The sequence below is a fragment of the Geotrypetes seraphini genome, chromosome 11 (assembly GCF_902459505.1).
Source record: "Geotrypetes seraphini chromosome 11, aGeoSer1.1, whole genome shotgun sequence".
NCBI lineage: Eukaryota > Metazoa > Chordata > Amphibia > Gymnophiona > Dermophiidae > Geotrypetes > Geotrypetes seraphini.
The window spans coordinates 115,639,088-115,656,228 of record NC_047094.1 but is presented as its reverse complement, the minus strand read 5'-3'; the positions used below and the strand labels follow the sequence as shown (position 1 = coordinate 115,656,228).

Sequence of the window (17,141 nt, the reverse complement as noted above, 5' to 3'; positions counted from 1 at the left end):
TTGTGGCGCTTCCCCGATCGACAGACCGACAACAGCCCCGGTCTGACAAACCTCCCTGCCCTTAACCGCGAATCTAAATTTCCTTCTTACAGCTGCTGTAAGAAGGTAATTTAAATTCGCGGTTAAGGGCAGGGAGGTTTGTCGGACCAGGGCTGTTGTCGGTCGGTCGGGTTAGCGCCACAATAGTAAGGGGACCTGGCCGGCTTTGCTGCACACGGGGTGGGGCGGGGCGGACCGCCCCCCTCCCTTGGTAGCCACTTGAGCCGCGAGGCTATTCCTCCTTACCTACCCTGCCTGCAGTACAGAGCCGAACGGAAGTCTTCCCGACGTCAGCCCTCCCTCCCTCCGACATCAGCGCTGACGTCGGGAAGACTTCCGTTCGGCTCTGTGCTGCAAGCAGAGCAGGTAGGGAAAAAAGCCGCGCGACTTAGTACATTCAGCCCCGCAGGAACCCCACGACCCTCGGAGGCGTCCCCACGGGATCCCCGCGACCCTAGGGGGCATCCCCATGGGATTCCCGTGACCCTAGGGGGTGTCCCCACGGGATCCCCATGACCCGAAGGGGGAACCCGCGGGATGCCCGCCGTCCCCGTTCCCGTGCAGCTCTCTATTGCGGACCTTCCCGCGTGCCAGCTGCAAGGCCTTTGCGTGCCACAGCTGGCACGCGTGCCATAGGTTCGCCATCGCTGCCCTAGGTGAACACTTTCAGAGTTTGTTTTTAGACCAGACTCAGAGAGGTGTAGAAGGTATTCATACAGGCTTTATATAGATCAATGTAGATGATCTAGGGCATTGCCCTCCCCCATTTACAAGTATAACACCTTTTAATGGAATCTTTCCTGGAAAGTAGTAGACTCCTGGAGACACCCTCACTCTTCGAGAATGTAATGCCATGCTACAGACACTAACCAAAGAAAATCTCCCTACCCCTGAAAAAAATAGGGTGAGGGGGAGAGACAGCCATTTTCAACTTTGCCTTATCATCTGTGGCTGGTGATTCAGAGCCTGCAATATATCAGCATAGCCGGTTCCTGAAGAAGGGGATTTTTACTCCCGAAACGGAGTCCCATTGGACGAACTTTGTCTTTTGCTGACTAGTTTTCTTACGGAGAAGCTAAGTACCTCCAGTAGATGGTTATATTACCTTGTTTGCATCGCTGATTGTGGACACTGCTTTTTTTCCCTGGATGAGGGGTTGAGACAGCCTCAACAACTTTGAGTGTGTATTACCGTATTTTCACGCATATAACGCGCGCGTTATACGTGTTTTTACAAACCGTGCATAACCTTGCGTGGTATACGCGTGAGCGCGTTGTATAAAATTTTTTTTACATGGTTCCCCCTCCCCCAACGTCCGATTCACCCTCCCCGCAGGACCGCTCGCACCCCCACCCCGAAGGACCGTTCGCACGCACCCCCACCCCGAAGGACCGCTCACACGCACTCCCACCCGCACCCGCACCCCCACCCTGAAGGACCGCTCGCACTCCCACAGCCTCCCGACCCCCCCATCATGTAAAAGCTCCTACCAGTGTCCTGCTGCTTCCTCTTGGCGGTCCTGACACCCGACACGATCGGGGCAAGAGGGAGCTCAAGCCCTCTTGCCCCAGCCAACCGCGGCACCCCCGACACGATCGGGGCAAGAGGGAGCCCAAGCCCTCTTGCCCCGCCGACTCCCCAACTCCCCGACAATATCGGGCCAGGAGGGAGCCCAAGTCCTCCTGGCCCTGGCGACCCCCCCCATTAGTTGTTCGGGCCAGGAGGGAGCCCAAACCCTCCTGGCCACGGTGACCCCCTACCCCCACCCCGCACTACATTACGGGCAGGAGGGATCCCAGGCCCTCCTGCCCTCGACGCAAACCCCCCTTCCCCCAACGACCGCTCCCCCCAAGAACCTCCGACCGCCCCCCAGCCGACCCGCGACCCCCCTGGCCGACCCCCATGACACCCCCACCCCCCTTCCCCGTACCTTTGTGTAGTTGGTCGGACAGACGGGAGTCAAACTCGCCTGTCCGACAGGCAGCCAACGACGGAATGAGGCCGGATTGGCCCATCCGTCCCAAAGCTCCGCCTACTGGTGGGGCCTAAGGCGCTTGGGCCTATCAGAATAGGCCCGGGAACCTTAAGTCCCACCTGGGGGTGGGGCCTGAGGCACATGGGCCCAACCCGACCATGTGCCCAAGGCCCCGCCACTGCCTTGTCACACTGTTTTTTCAAAAGGTAAATCGTGCCAAACGATCCTGATTGAATTTTTTGATTGGGTGACCAGAGAGCTGGATCGAGGACATATGCTAGATGTAATTTACTTGGATTTCAGCAAAGCCTTTGATACAGTTCCTCATAGGAGGCTGTTGAACAAACTTGAAGGGCTGAAGTTAGGACCCAAAGTGGTGAACTGGGTCAGAAACTGGCTGTCGGACAGACGCCAGAGGGTGGTGGTTAATGGAAGTCGCTCGAAGGAAGGAAAGGTGACTAGTGGAGTCCCTCAGGGTTCGGTGCTGGGGCCAATCCTGTTCAATATGTATGTGAGTGACATTGCTGAAGGGTTAGAAGGAAAAGTGTGCCTTTTTGCAGATGATACCAAGATTTGTAACAGAGTAGACACCGAAGAGGGAGTGGAAAACATGAAAAAGGATCTGCAAAAGTTAGAGGAATGGTCTAATGCCTGGCAACTAAAATTCAATGCAAAGAAATGCAGAGTAATGTATTTGGGGATTAATAATAGGAAAGAACCGTATATGCTGGGAGGAGAGAAGCTGATATGCACGGACGGGGAGAGGGACCTTGGGGTGATAGTGTCCGAAGATCTAAAGGCTTTATCTGATATTTTGTATATAAATGTTAAGAACATAAGATTTGCTGCTGCTGGGTTAGACCAATGGCCCATCATGCCCAGCAGTCTGCTCACATGGCGGCCCTTAGGTCAAAGACCAGTGCCCTATTTGAGTCTAGCCTTACCTGTGTATGTTCTGTTCCAGTAGGAACTTATCCAACCTTGTCTTGAATCCCTGAAGGGTGCTTTCTACTATAACAGCCTCCAGAAGAGCGTTCCAGAAGAACTTCCCTACGTTTGTATGGAATCTTTTCCCTCCTAACTGTAGCGAGTGCCCTCTTGTTCTCTTCACCTTGGAGAGGGGGTGAATAATCTCCCTTTCTTTACTAAGTCAATTTCTTTCAGTATCTTGAATGTTTAAATCATGTCCCCTCTCAGTCTTCTCTTTTCAATGGAGAAGAAGCCCAATTTCACTAGCCTCTTGTTGTACGCAACTCCCCCAGTCCCTTAACCATTTTTGTTGCACTTCTCTGGACCCTTTCGAGTAGTACTATGTCCTTTTTCATGTACGGCGACCAGTATTGGATGCAGTACTCCAGGTGGGGGCGTACCATGGCCCGTTATAACAGCATAATAACCTTTTCAGATCTGTTTGTTATCCCCTTCTTAATCATTCCTAGCATTCTGTTTGCCCTTTTTGCTGGCGCCACGCATTACGCGGATGATTTCACTGATTTGTCTACAAGTACTCCCAAATCTCTTACCTGGGGGCTCTCCCAGAGTATAGCACCAGACATCCTGTATTTGTGCATATGATTTTTGTTACCGACATGCATCACCTTGCACTTATCCACGTTGAACCTCATTTGACATTTTGCGGCCCATTCTTCGAGCGTATTTATGTCTCTTTGTAGGTCTTCGCAATCCTTCTGTGTCCTCACTACTCTGAATAACTTTGTATCGTCCGCAAATTTAATCACCTCACTCATCGTGCCAATTTCTAGGTCATTTATAAATATGTTGAAGAGCACAGGCCCGAGCACCGAACCCTGCGACACGCCATTCGTGATGCTTTTCCAGTCAGAGTATTGTCCATTCACCCCCCATTCGCCTCCTGAAAATCTAGATATACGATGTCGACTGGGTCACCCTTGTCTATCATTTGTGATAACATGAAGGTTGCAAATCAAGTGGAGAAAGCTACCTCCAAGGCAAGGCAAATGATGGGTTGTATTCGTAGAGGTTTTGTCAGCAGGAGACCTGAAGTTATGATGCCGCTGTACAGGACCATGGTGAGGCCTCACTTGGAGTACTGCGTTCAATTCTGGAGACCTCACTACCGGAAGGATGTTCAGAGAATCGAGTCGGTTCAGCGAATGGCCACAAAGATGGTCTGGGGGCTCAAGGATCTCACGTATGAAGAAAGACTGAATAAACTGAGGCTGTACTCACTTGAGGAACGAAGAGAGAGGGGTGATATGATTGAAACGTTTAAGTACATCACGGGCCGTATCGAGTTGGAAGAAGATATCTTCTACCTCATGGGACCCTCGACCACCAGGGGGCATCCGCTAAAAATCAGGGGAGGGAAGTTCCATAGCGACTCCAGAAAATACTTCTTCACTGAAAGAGTGGTGGATCATTGGAACAAACTCCCACTGCAGGTGATTGAGGCCAACAGCGTGTCGGACTTTAAGAGAAGGTGGGATATTCACAGGGGATTCCTGGGGGAGTGAAATCAGAGGGCGGGTATTTGGAGTGGGCAGACTTGGTGGGCTATAGCCCTTTTCTGCCGTCTTTTTCTATGTTTCTATGTTTCTATGTTATCTGCCCATTTACTCCTTCAAAGAAGTGGAGTAAGTTTGTCAAGCAAGATCTCCCTTTGCTGAAGCCATGCTGGCTGGTCCTCATCAGTTTGTGTCCATCAAGGTGATCAATGATGTGGTCCTTTATCAGCACCTCTACCATCTTTCCCAGTACTGAAGTCAGACTCATTGTCTGTAGTTTCCCGGATCTCTCTTCGAACCTTTCTTGAAGATCGGCGTAACATTCGCCAATTTCCAGTCTTCTGGAATGTTTCCTGATTTGATCGATAGATTGGCTATTAGTTGGAGCAGTTAAGCTATAACCCCTTTCAGTTCCTTGATTACCCTTGGATGGATGCCGTCCAGTCCTGGGGATTTATCATTTTTAAGCCTATCAATCAGTCTGCATACCTCATCTAGACTGACCGTCATCCCTGTCAGTTTCTCATCTTCATTTCCTGTATATAGCCTGTTGGCTTCTGGTATATTGGATATATCCTCTTTGGTAAATACAGACGCAAAAAATGTGTTCAGTTTGTCGACGATGGCTTTGCCCTCCTTTAGTACTCCCTTTATTCCCTGGTTATCTAACGGCCCCATCGCTTCCTTGCGTGGGTCGTTTCCTATTAATATATCGAAAGAATGACTTAATGTTTTTGGCCTCCTTGGCTATTTTTTCTTCGTAATCTCTTTTGGCCCCTCTTACACTTGCTTTGATGTTGTTTGTGCTTTTTCCAGTTTTCGTCCGTTTTTGTCCTTTTCCATTCCTTAAACAAAGTCTTCTTGTCTCTGATCGTTTCCTTCACTGCTACAGTGAGCTATGCCGGTTCCTTGTTCTTCCTCTTGGAACCCTTGTTGATACGCGGTTTATATAAATTGTGCGCCTCTGCGACTGTGTCCTTAAAAAGGGACCATGCTTGCTCTAGCGTATTTACAGTGCTTATCCTCTTCCTAATCTTCTTCCTCACATGACTCTTGTCACTTTGTAGTTCCTTTTTCGGAAGTTCAGTGCCGTGGCCGTCGTTCTGGATCGATTTTTTGTTCCTGTGTGTAGGTTGAAGTGGATCGTGTTGTGATCACTGTTTCCCAGCTTCTCTTCTACTTCTATGTCTTGTGCCGATCCTCAAATTCCATTTAGAATTAAGTCTAGAAATGCATTTCCTCTCGTATTTTCCATAACAAGTTGCTCCAGGAAGCAATCACCTACAGCAGTGGTAGGCAAACTCATTAGTCAAAAGAGCCAAAGATCAGCAGTACAACGATTAAGATTTCTTTTGAGAGCCATATCCCACGCCCACTTGCGCTACAATGGCTACGCCCGCATGTAGTTGAAATTGATTCATGGCAGAGCCTAGAGAATGATATGGGGAAAAAAAATTTGTCTCCGTCCCTGCCCCATCCCTGCAAGCTCAGTCCACGTCAACCATCTGATCCCATCCACACAAGCCTCGAATAGTTTTATACTGAACTTATATTAAAGTATAAAAAGAAACAATATTCCCTACAATTGTCAATTTATAAATCAGCATCTTCTCCCCACTCTCTCTTCCCCATTTCCCTTCAGCATCCTCAGCCTACTCTCCACTTCTGTTCAGCGTTTGCACATAAAAACAATCAAGCAATTTTATATCATTTTCATTCTATTCATTCATAGATATTAAAGTCTAAATAATGCCAGTCACATACCAAAACATGATTTTACAAAAATAATTTCCTGCACAGTCAAGCCTGCAAGGATTACTAGATGTCTTTCAGCAGCTCTCCTCCCCCTTATCTTTGTGGCCAAGTCAAAATGATTTACCAACAATAAAATTTTAATAAACACAAAGCACACTGTACACAGAGAAAATGCAATGTCACCTCAGTAACAACTATACAAAAACAGACAAATATACCCCCTCCCTTTTTACTAAACCATGATAGCAGTTTTTAGTGCAGGGAGCTGCACTTCTCTCGATGTTCATAGGCTCCCTGCGCTAAAAACCACTATTGCGGTTTAATAAAAGGGGGCCATAGTGCAAAATATAGATAGCAGGGGCCATAGTGCAAAATATAGACAACAGATATACATTCTCAAAACGGACATATTTTGATCACTAATTTGAAAATAAAATCATTTTTCCTACCTTTGTTCTCTGGTAATTTCATCAGTTTCTGGGTGCACTTTATTTTTCTAACAGCATCCAATATTTCTTCCCTTCTTTCACCCTGCCTCCTTCTTTCTTTCTCTCTCCACGCCCCCTTTCTTTCTGTATGTCTGTCTTTCTCTCTCTCCATGCCCCCTTTCTTTCTTTTGTCTGTCTTTCTCTCTCCATGCCCCCTTTCTGTCTGTCTCCTATCTCCCTTCTTTCTTTCTGTCTCCCTTCCCCCCTTTCTTTCTTTCTCCCTGCCCTCCCCCAAGCCACCGCCATCGGGGAAACAGGCCATCACTGCTGCTGCTGCCATCGTGGAACAGGCCGCCGTTGAGTTCTGAACTAGAGAATGACACGGGGAAAAAATCTGTCCCTGTCACCGCCCTGTCCCCGGCCCAGCATCCTCTGCACTGCCCCGTCACCGCTGTTCCCTTCACTGCCCCGTCACCACCACTGCCATCCCATTCACCGCCCCGTCACCGTCCCCGCTGCATCCATATAAGCTTTAGTACTGTAATATTTAGCTTATTCCTTTCTTATAAATCAAAGTTCCTGCTGCTGAACTAGAGAAAGAGATGTTCAGCTGGCAGGGCTTTGTTTATAAATTTTTATCAACACAACTAATATACTACTTTATCCTAAAGCAAAAAATAAATAAATAGAATTTTTTTTCTACCTTTGTTGTCTGGTTTCTGCTTTCCACATCTTCTCATTCAATTCCTTCCATCCACTGTGTGTCTTCTCTCTGCGTCTTCCATTTGCTGTTACTGTGCCTCTCCCTTCACGCCCCCCCTCAATTGGTCTAGCACCCATCTTCTTCCCTCCGCTCCCCCATAGTCTGGCATCTGTCTTCTTCCCATTCTGTCTTCCACATTTCCCTTGGGGGTCTGTTCCTCTCCACCCTCCTTCAATGTCTGTCCTATTCCTTTCCACCACCACCCTTCCCTCCCTCCTTTACCATCTGTTCCTTTCTACCACCCTTCAGCTCCTCTCGCGTGGCCTATCTATCTACCTTCCTCCCTCTTATTTTCATGGCACGTTACAATGTAATTTGTGCAAGCCACTGGAGCCTGCGAGCTCGGTCCCTGTCCCATCCCACAAACCATCTCGCTTCTGTGCTCCTATTTTCTCCATTTCTAATATCTCCCCTATGTATCTGCCATTGCCCCCCCCTGTGTCTATATACCATCCCCATGGCATGTCCCCTTTATGTCTCTGTCCCTATGCCCCATGCACATAATTTCCCCTCTTTCTGTTACCTTCCTGTGTCCAGATTTCCCCTATCTTCCTCTTCCATACCAGTGTGTCTCTTCTTTTCAACCCCATCTAGCTTTTTCCCCTCTTTCTTCCTCCCCCCCTGCTTCTAGCATCTGGCTCACCTGCCTGTCCTTCCCTTTCTTTCCTGCTGTGGGTTTTTCTTTCCGTCTTCATCCCCTTGGCCCAGAATCCTTTTCCCTTTCACTCCCTCCTTCCAGTTTGAGCTGGGAACATGGGCGATCGCACGGTCCTCGCAGCCCCCACCCGCCTGCCCAATCGATCCTAGTGTTTAGCCAGCTCTCTCCCTTCTCCTCACCTTAGTTTGCAGGCTTTCTTTTTCAGCGACCTGCACGCTTTCCCAAAGAGCCGCGCACGCGCGTCTGCTCAGTGTTCAATCTTCTGCTCTGCTGAAACTTCCTGTTTCCGGTTGCGTCAGAGCAGAAGATCGAAACTGAGCAGCAGAGGGTGCGCGGCTCTTTGATAGCGTGCGGGTCGCCGAAAAAGAAAACCTTCAAACTAAGGTGAGGAGAAGGGAGAGAGCTGGCTAATCACTAGGATCGATTGGGCAGGTGGGTGTGGGCTGCGGGGACCGCGCAATCCTTCATGCCTCACTGCGGGGACAAGACCATTCACCGCTCCACGGGGCGGTGAATGGCCTTGTCCCCGTCGCTGCAGCGACTGCTAGTTTTCGTTCCCCATTTTGGCGGGTTACCCACAGCTAAACCCGGTGGCCGCGGGTAAACCGCCACCGAGTCATTCTCTATTCTGAACTTCCCTTCCCTGTAAAGAGGATGCTGAAGCGCAGGGCCAACCAACCTTTCCCACCCGATGTCAATTCTAACGTCGGAGAGAAGTTCCAGCCCAGCCAGGCAGCGATTAGTTGGCCCAGAACTTCCTCTCCAATGTCAGAATTGATGTCTGGTGGCGAAGGTTGATCGGCCTGGCGCTTCAGCGTCCTCTTTACAGTGAAGGGAAGCTCAGAACTCAGCGGTGGCCTGTTCCACAATGACGGCAGCAACAGTGATAGCCTGTTTCTCTTCGGACTGCCCTGAGGGTTGGGTGGTATTTTGGCCCATAGAGACTCTACCTTATTGTTCGTTTGCTGCATGTTCTCTCTGGTAGACTCAATTCCCTCTTTTATGTAAGAACATAAGTAGTGCTTCTGCTGGGACAGACCAGAGGTCCATCATGCCCAGCAGTCCGTTCACGCTGCAGCCCATCAGGTCCAGGACCTGTTTAGTAATCCTCTATGCTCCCACCTTTTTGTCCTACTCTGTCTCTGCGGTTTAGCTTTTGTCCCGATAATACAGTGTCCCAGACGTTGTCCTTGTTCCACCATGTTTCTGGGATACCGATGTCTAGGTTATCTTTTTGTGCCATAGCTTCCCCCATTATATTTCTTAGGCTCCTTGCGTTTGTGTACATACACTTAAGTTTCACTGTCACTGCACCTTCTCTCTGGAACTCGCTGCCTAATCACTTATGCATCGAATCCGTATTAAATCTAAATTTTGAAAAAGTTCTTGTTCCAGGATGCTTTTGGATAATAACTGTCCTTTTAAGGACCAAAACAAAGCTTTATAGCTTTTTACCCTCATCTATTGTTTTTTCCTCTTACTGTGCTCTTTTCTTCAAAGATTGTAGTTCTTGCCCTTTTTTTCCCTCATTTGTGTGAAGTAAGTTTATATGTCTTGTTATGTGTCCTATTAACCTACCCTGGTATTGTTTAGTATTTCTAATTTTAATTTGTTTTTAATTTTTTCATTGTACACCGCCTAGAAATTTGATTAAGCAGTATAAAAAATTTTAATAAACTTGAAAGTTTGTGGCCTGTTACTTTCTTCCTCCTTCTGTCTCCCTCGCTTCTGTCCCTTTCGATCTATTGAGATTTCTATCTTGCCTATGATCCGGTGAGTTCTCCCTGCAATCTTCTTACATGGTATCCTCCGAGTATACCATTTCCCAAACCATCGACTCTTGGTTGACTGTCTACTTTCCCCTTCTTCTTAGTTTAAAAACTTTTCAATTTCTCGCTTGATGTTGCTTGCAAGTAGCCTTGTTCTGTCTCCGCTGAGGTAGAGTTCATCCTTCCTGTATAGCTTGCTCTTCCCCAGAACGCTTTCCAGTTGCACATGAAGTGGAATCCTTCTTCCTCACACCAGTGTCTCATCCATATGTTGACTGCTTGCAGTTCCATCTGCCTCTTCCTGTCGACCCTGGGTACTGGCAAGATCTCAGAGAACACTACCATTAGCGTTCTGATCTTCAGCTTCCTTCCTAGCATCAGGAACAGGTCTTTCAGTGTTTCCCTACTGTAATTCCTGTTGCTCACGTTGTTCATCCCAACATGGATCACCACTGTCGTATCTCCCCCTTCCGCACTGTTGATGATCCTGTCAATGTGACTCACTATATCCTCCATCTTGGCTCCTGGTAGGCAGGTCATCAGTCGATCCTGTCTTCCTCCTGCTATGTGGCTGTCGACTTGTCGGATAATGGAGTCTCCCACAATGATTATTGTCTTCTCTAGTCTCTCCAGCCGCAGGTCCGTGTCCTCACTGCACTTCTATCTTTCCTCCTCCCAGCATTGGTCTGCACTGGACTTGTCTTTCTGTGGGTTCTCCCCGCTGTTTCCAGGTCCTGCTACTGTGTCATCTAGTCCTTTCTTGTGATTGTCCTCCAGGTGGCCCTCACTCTCTGTGGATGTATCTTGGCAGTTTCTCTGTTGGTGATGTTCCATGGCCTCTCTGTATGCCTCCTTAATGAACTTCTCTAACTCCCTGACTTCTTCTTCGATGTTCCTCTCTTCCATGATGTTCTCCACCTCCCTGACTTCTTCTTCAATATTCCTCTCTTTCATGAAGTTTTCAGCCATCTGATCTTCTCCTCAACAGCTCAAAGTGCTTCTAGTTCTAGTACTCTGCTCTCCATGTGTAGACTGACTTACTTCTTTAGGCCCTCCAGTTCCTCGCATCGAGTGCAAATATATGACTGCCTCCCAGAGGGGAAGTAGTCATACATATGACAAATGGTGCAGAAGACTAGGTAGCTCATCATTCTGCTTCTGTCTGCTGCTTCCATTGCTGTCCGCTTGCTGATCTGTTGTCTGAAGGGGCTTCTCCTTGTTTCTTGGGTCTTATGTGCTTCTTGTTCTTCCCTATATGCTTTCTCCCACTGTGTGTAGTATCCTTGGTGCTGTTACTGTGCAGTCCCTCTCCTAATTATATACCTGCTACCCCTGCTTCTGTTATGTATGTCGTCTTCATCTGCTCTGTTTGTCCTCCGCAACTGCTGTGTTTATTTATTTGTCTGCTATTCGTATCTGTCCTGTTGCCCTTTGTGGTACTTGCCTGTGTAGGTGTTCTTCCCTACCTTGCCTGTGTAGGTGTTTCTTCAGTGCAGCGACTTGTCCCTTCTTAAGACCCTTCACAAAGGCATTCTTGCTAAGGCGAGCGCCTTTAACACTTGCCTTCGACACAAGAATGGCTGAGCACCGTTGGCCCCTCCTCTTTTAAGGGGGAGTTACGGATCTGTGGTGGATGATGGGGTGAGCGGAGCTACCTCTCACCACTGCCCCATGCTCTCTCCTGCCTTCTCCTACTCCTTTTTCCCCTCTTCTCTCCTCTCCTGCCCGCCCAAGTCTTTAGGTGAGCGCCGTTGGCCCCTCCCCTTTTAAGGGGGAGCTCCAGATCTAAGGTGGATGATGGGGTGGGCGGAGCTACCTCTCACTGCTGCCCCTTGCTTTCTCCTACTCTTTCTTCCACTCTTCTCTCCTCTCTTGTTCACCTTCTCCTTTTCTCTCCTCTCCTGCCTCCTGCTCACCAGCCCAAGTTGCATTTGATACAGTGAATCATGTTGTTTTGCTGTAGTGTATGTCCTTGTATGTTAGATGTACAGTGCTACAATGTAGTGCTGCCCGATTCAGGAAAAAAAATTTCGATTTGATTCAGTCTATTGAATTGATTTTCGATTTGAGTTTCCTGCCCAATTGGGTGGGGTTTTTTTAACATCCTGGTAGGTTTATTTTATAGCCTCTTCACCCTCTTTTCCTTCTCCTAACCACACTGGCGCTGTGGTGTAAACAGAATAAACAAACAAAAAAAAAGACTTTTCCTCTCTCTTTTAAATCCTAACTCACGTTCGCGGTCTAACACCAGCTCTGGCAGGATACACATTTCAAATCTGACATATTGTAATCACAAAACAGAACATAAAATTAGTTTTTCTACCTTTTGTTGTCTGGTCATTATTCAAATCTTGTTGGTCCCAGGCTCTGGTTGTCTTCTGATAACTTGCCAGGGTCTCCTTCTTTCTCCATGCTAACCATTCATCTGCCATCTCTCTCCTCCCCTTCCGTTTCCCTTCCCTCCCAGGAGGTCTGGCATCTTTCCTTTTTTTCATCTCCCTTCACAGATTCACTTTTTCTTTCCACCTTTCATCCAGCATCTCTCCCTCCTTCCTCACCACTCCAGGGTCCACCATCTCTCCCTTTCTTTTCCCAAATACCCTCCTATCCAGTATCTCTATCCCCCCTCCACACTATCCCTTGTGTCTTCTCTCTGCTGCGGTCCCGCCCCTCATCTGATGTCAGAGAAGGAGCGGGACCGTGGCAGAGAGAAGAGAGTTCAGAAGCTGTACAGCAGCTTGCAAAGATCGCTAGCGCCAGCGATCTTATTGCAGGCTGCTGAAATTAGGAAAATTGATTCCGGGAGGCCAGTGGGGAAGACGGACAGCACAGCAGCGGGAGGCCAGTGGGTAAGCCACTTCCCGACCGACCCTCCCCACTCACTCTCTATAGCAGGAGTGGCAAGCCAGCAAGAGGCAGCGCTGCCACTCTTGCTTTAGGGGGGAGGGTCAGTCAACAAATTGGAAGGCTGATTTTTTGTCCTGGTAAATCAATTCGAATAGATTCACCCGAAGTGAATCGGTGAATCGATTCAAATCGTGAATCGGGCAGCACTACTGCAATGATTTAGCTATATAAAGGGCTAACCATCAATACCAGGTAGTGTAATTTCAGAATGGATGTGTTTGAAGTTTGTAGTTCCACAGAGATAGTCTCTTTCCACTTCCTCTTTAACTTGGATTTGCATCTGCTTTATGGTGTTCTCCACATTTTGATGTAGAGCAGGGATGTGGTGTTCTCCACATTTTGATGTAGAGCTTTCCTGGACCGCATTGGCCAAAAAATGTTTCTGGGGCCGCACAAGATGGTAAACACCTGGGGGCAGCAGAGGAAAACACTGCATCGCCCTTGACTGGGACCACACATAATACTTCACGGTGCCGCATGTGGCCCTCGGGCCGCAGGTTGGACCCCTGATGTAGAGAATCTATGCAGATAACATCATGTTGTTTTCTCATGGTTCCTTTGATTTTTCTAAGGTGGAAGATGTGATACAGTTTTATGTATTGTTTCTTTTTCAGGATTTTTCATTACATATTCTGGGTTTTATATATTCAAGTTTTATCAAAAAAAAATTTTTAACCGCTTAATCAGATGTCTAAGTGGTGTACAATATAAAATGTACATAAAAACATATTAAAAATCGGGATACTAGATAAAGTTTGAAACACTTAAGACATATAGACCAACTTCAAACAATAGGAAAAGAGGGAAGAACTACAATCGTAAAAGAAAAGTGAAACAAAAAAGGAAGACACTGTGGGTTAGGGTAAGAAGTAATGATTTTAAGTTTTTTGTTCTTAAGAGGATAGTTGTTGTCCTGGAACAAGAATGTTTTAAATTTTGCTTTGAATTGTTTTATTTCGGATTCATTGCGCAAATAATTAGGCAGCGAATTTCAGAGAGTGGGGCAATGACAACAAAATTATTGGAACGCAATGTCTTGATCAATTTTAAAGAAGGTATGATGAGAAGATTTTGAGACATTGAACGAAGCGATTTTAAAGTATTATGAGGAATTAAAAGTCTGTTAACGAACTCTGGTTGATTATTTAATATTGTTGTAAATGTTAAAAAGTAGTAAGATTTTGTAACTACTTCTATGTTCAACTGGTAACCAATGTGCACTGATTAGAAGAGGTGAAACGTGATCGTATTTCTTTGCGCCACAAATGATCTGTTTTGTACAATCTGAAGCTGTCTAATTTTCTTTTTTGTAATGCCTTTGTACAGGGCATTACAGTAGTCTATGCAATAAATTACTAGAGAGTGGATCAATGTGTTCAAAGAGGCTGGTTCTAGTAACTTTGCAAGGGAATGTATCATCCTAAGTTGATAGAAGTATTTCTGAACAACCGTGCTAATGTGAGTATGATAAGAAAATTTACTCTGTCGAAAGTAACTCCTAACAGTTTTAGAGTAGGGCCGATTTTGATGGGGAGCGATTCGAACTTCAGGGGGGCCTGAAGTGTTATTCCTTCTTTAAAAGGAAAAATCATAAGTTTCAATTTGTTTATGTTAAGAGACAGTTTGTTTGAGTCTAACCATGATTTAATTTTCCTAATTTATGGTTAATGGATGCAACCTCCTCTATATTGTTAAGGTTGATGGGATGGATTAATTGCACATCATCGACGTAAGCAAACGTGGTGAAGCCAATAGATTGGCCCACCGTCAGAAGGGGCGACATAAAGATGTTAAAGAGCAACGGTGACAAAATGAAACCTTGTGGTATTCCGTGTTTGGTGGTAAAAGGTTCAGACGATGTGCCATTAAAAATGACCTTAGATGATCTGTCAGTAAAATAGGAAACGAACCAGTCCATGACCTGGTCAGATAAACCGATTTCATGAAGTCGTATTACTAGCAGGCTATGATCAATGGTATCAAAAGCAGAGGAGAGATCTAAGGAAATAAGCAGTACTGACTGGTGATGATCAAGATGATAAAGTATTTTAGTAGTAAGTCCTAAGAAAGAAAGTTCTGTAGAATGGTAATGACGAAAACTAGTTTGGTTAGGATGAAGTATATTTGTTTTCTCAACGAATTCGGAGATTTAATGAAAAACTATTTTTCGGTAAGTTTTGCCATAAATGATATGTTTGCTATGGGGTGGTAATTTGACATGTCCTGAGTGCTAATATTTTGATTCTTAATGATTGGATAAATAATCAATTGTTTCCAAGTCTTGGGCAGAGAAGATCCTGATGATAAACTGGAATTAACCAAGTCTTTGATGTAAGGGCCGAAAATGGAAAAAAATTGTTTTAAAAGGAAAGGAGGGATAACCTCTGTGCTAGTCCCTTTTATATTAAGCAAATTAATACATCTTTGAATTTCCTCCAACTAGGAAGGGTGAAACGAGAGCATTTTGAATAGGACAGATTAGTTGAAGTATTAGAATCCACATAATCTGCAGAGTGGCTAGGAGTAGAGATAAGCGGAAAAGTGTCTCTAATTTTCTGTACTTTGTCGACAAAGTAAGTGGCGAGGGCTTGTGCTGATGGTGTGAGATTGGATTTGTTCATTTCTTTTTTCTTTGTTGTTAAGGATTTAACTATTGCATATAAAGTAGAGGAGTTTTTAGCCTTCTTAATATTGATTTTCAATGCAGATTCCATTATTACGCTTTATGCATATGTGGCATGTAATGGCAGTCATGTTTAGTATGCTACAGTTGTTATGTTGACTTAAGGATATTTGGGAACCTAATGATCTTCATCTAATATTGAAAGCTTTACTACTCCACGACTGCTGTGTTTACTTAAGGATATTTGGGAACCTAATGATCTTCATCTAATATTGAAAGCTTTACTACTCCACGACTGCTGTGTTTACTTATCTGCTGCTCGTGTCTGTCCTGTTGCCATTTGTGGTACTTGCCTGTGTAGGTGTAGGAACCTAATGCTCTTCATCTAATATTGCAAGCTTTACTACTTTCTCATTTAGCCTATTATAATTCACAGTTGGTAGGCATACCATCTTTGTTAACTAAAGTATTAGAGATAACACAAAATGCTACTGCTCATTTATTAGTGAATGTTAGAAAGCATATAATACCAATTTTAATGATGTTCTCTTGGCTTTTGGCGTGTCAACACAACAAATTTAAATTAATAGCATTAGGAAAAGCACTCCATGGGGCAGTTGTTACTGAACCTTGTGTAGATCTCTCCCTGCATCAACCTTAACATTTGCTGTATTTATTTCAGTAAACTGACAATTTCATCTGTGATGGTGTCCAGCAGGGGCAGACTGACCACTGGGACAAGGCAGTGCCTGATAGCCCACAACAGCTGTCCCCTAGCTTTCATCTAGTTCAGTGTTTCCAAAGTAGTTCCTGGAGTACCTCTAACCAGTCAAGTTTTCAGGATATCCATAATAAATATGCATGAAAGAAATTTGCATAAAATGGAACAGTGTATGAAAATCAAATTCATGCATATTCATTGTGGATATCCTGAAAATATGATTGGCAAGGGGGTACTCCAGGACTTATTTGGGAAACACTGATCTAGTTTAATCACTTAATAGGTGAATAAGGGTCCTGACCCTTATTGCTCAGCTGCCCACATCACTGTCAGTCCATCACTGGTGTCAAATCAGCACTATTTTTGGTGTCCATTCAGCTCTATTTTTGGTCTTGTGCTTCCACAGTTATGATGCTGGTGCTGTGGAGTTCCTTGCCAGTTTGTGACATTAATTTGATATTCAAACATTTAGGAAGAAATTTAAGGCATGTGTTTTTAGGGGGATTTTAATCTTAGTAAATAATGTGCTATTGTGTTTTTTTATTGAATATTTGTCTTTTTTATTTCTGATGTACCCAAGTTTTGATTGGTGGGATATAAATAAATAAGCAAGTAGGCTTTAGCCAGAAGACTGTCCCTTGTTGGACCAAATGAGAGGGCTAAGGATTAACAAGAGAAAAAATAATCTTGGGTAACAGTAAACAAAAGTTTATGGTACCACACATGACATATATATATCTGACATAAAAAAACATGATATCACACTGATAAAATATGCAACACTGTGAAATATTTTTTTATATGACCCGAAATTAACATAGAATATGCCAAGGCTGGCCTTTGTGTAGTGCTTGGGTGTTAAATGCTTTTAAAGTGCAATGAAGAAAACTGAGGAAAAAGATAGCCTGTCTGATGCACACATTGACCTTTGCACTATTTTTAGATGGTAATCATATCACCTCTTAACCCTTTCCTTACCAAAGTCAATGCTGCCAGCTACCCTAGTTTCCCATCATA

At 45.4% G+C, this 17,141-nt stretch overlaps 1 protein-coding gene across 5 annotated transcripts in view; it reads left to right on the top strand.

Moving 5' to 3' along the window:
• The window catches only part of MYLK2 (myosin light chain kinase 2), a 275,761-nt gene that overhangs the window by 60,876 nt on the left and 197,744 nt on the right, over positions 1-17,141 (top strand). The gene's annotated exons all lie outside the window — the stretch shown is intronic.